The sequence below is a fragment of the Micromesistius poutassou genome (assembly GCF_964030765.1).
Source record: "Micromesistius poutassou genome assembly, chromosome: 13".
NCBI classification, from domain to species: Eukaryota; Metazoa; Chordata; class Actinopteri; order Gadiformes; family Gadidae; genus Micromesistius; species Micromesistius poutassou.
In genome coordinates this window covers 13,045,304-13,047,038 of record NC_140283.1, presented here as the reverse complement: position 1 = coordinate 13,047,038, position 1,735 = coordinate 13,045,304, and the positions used below count along the sequence as shown (strand labels likewise).

Here is a 1,735-nt window from a genome sequence, read left to right as displayed (position 1 = left end):
ACTCTATGTATCTGATGTAAGGGTTACAGTTTATTTGAACAGCTGTTCTTTTCTGATGAAAGTCATGTAAAAGATTCCTTGAAACTCCAATACCCCCCCATAAATGATCGCTTTCAGTCTGTTTTAAAGCAATATTTTATATTGTGTTATCATTGCTAACAAGCAGTGAAGATAAAGTAAAGCAAAGTCTTTCAGCTGCCTGTGATTTTTTACCACTAGGGGGCAGTAGTGCTTTTCTAGTAAAATCGTGATTAAGGGCTTGTGCCTGTAGTTCAATTTGGAGATAATGTAGTACAAAATTGAATTTATACTTTTAAAGAAGAAACATTTATTAGACAAGTAAATTACATCACCACCATTATCATGCCAATTATTTTCCTCTTCCCATAGCAGCAACAGCAGCAGTGCAGTGCTCAAGTCCGTCGCACACAACAGAACAAACATGTTCATCATGTCCAGAGTAAGAGTTCATATTCACTGTTAGCCTGTCGTTTACCCTGCCCGAATCTTCTCATATCCAGGTCGGGTTTCCACGACAATAGTCATTGAGTCATTGTCATCCCGACTTTCCTCTTTCTGAACGCCATCGCTGCTTTGTCTCCATGGAGATTCAAATAGGGTGGCCTTTTTCTGACACACTGAGAAGGAACACCATTGGATAATATACTGATGTGTTGCATTGTGAAGTTAGTCTCCCGTTGACACCCTGGTCTGGGAATCCAGCACTTGAATTCAGAGTGCGAACGGTTCGAAGAGGACTTGTGAATATCTGAATATATCTGAGACAAATTCCTTTTTTTTTTTTATCCCCCCAATATCTATTGAAGGAATTTTGAAATTGATCTTAAGTAAAATCAGTCATTTCATGAGTAGTACTATTTACAGCTTTGAAACAAGTAATATAGTGGACTGCTCTAAGCTAACAACAGCATTACTGTGACAATATAGGACAAGTATATCACCGTTATAAGGAATTAGATACACTACAATATCATTCACATGCACTCTTACACAGTGGCATACTTTTAGACCATAGACCATTCTATTTACATACTGTTCACAGCTACATTCCAGCTTCCCTGTTGGTGTTCTGTTCTGTCGTTTTGCACATGTGTATGTGTGTGTGGGTGTGTGTGATGATGAGAGAGAGAGAGAAAGAGAGAGAGAGAGAGAGAGAGAGAGAGAGAGAGAGAGAGAGAGAGAGAGAGAGAGAGAGAGAGAGTGCTTGAAAAAGACTAGTAGAGAAATATTGTTTTCCTTGGGTGTTAAATTATTGTGGTTTTTGTTATACTTCTAAATCTGGTATTTATATACCATGTGCTGCAAAAGTGTGTTGTGTGTTGAAATTAGAATATATGGCGACAACGGTGCGAAAAAATACAGTTTCAGTATTGCAGTATGGCTGGTTTAAGTATTGATCTACCTCTTGCTATTCATCAGAACATTGGCTGGAGCGATTGGTCCTATACATGAAATGAATCGAGTCATGTGAAAAATAGATCATTCTGTAAAAATAAACTGCATATCAAATAATATTTTCACAATGTACATTATGGTATACCAATAAATATATGTTCAGTGGAAACACATTGTATATAAATTGCATAATGAAATCAATAGGTCGCTGCAGATATGTCGTCGAGATGAGGTGGTTGGCGAACGCTCACTAAGGGACCGTTACAAAGATGCCGCGGGTTGATGTTGAAAAAAACAGAAAAAATCTCTCTCATGTATT

The 1,735-nt window shown here is 37.7% G+C and overlaps 1 protein-coding gene across 1 annotated transcript in view; it reads right to left on the bottom strand.

The window, feature by feature from the left end:
• Positions 1–375: 375 nt before the first annotated feature.
• The window catches only part of sema3ab (sema domain, immunoglobulin domain (Ig), short basic domain, secreted, (semaphorin) 3Ab), a 28,174-nt gene continuing 26,814 nt past the window's right edge, over positions 376–1,735 (bottom strand). The window contains exon 17 of the mRNA XM_084476980.1: positions 376–1,735. This exon is cut by the window's right edge and continues 1,540 nt beyond it. The gene's annotated coding sequence lies outside the window, so the exon portion shown is untranslated.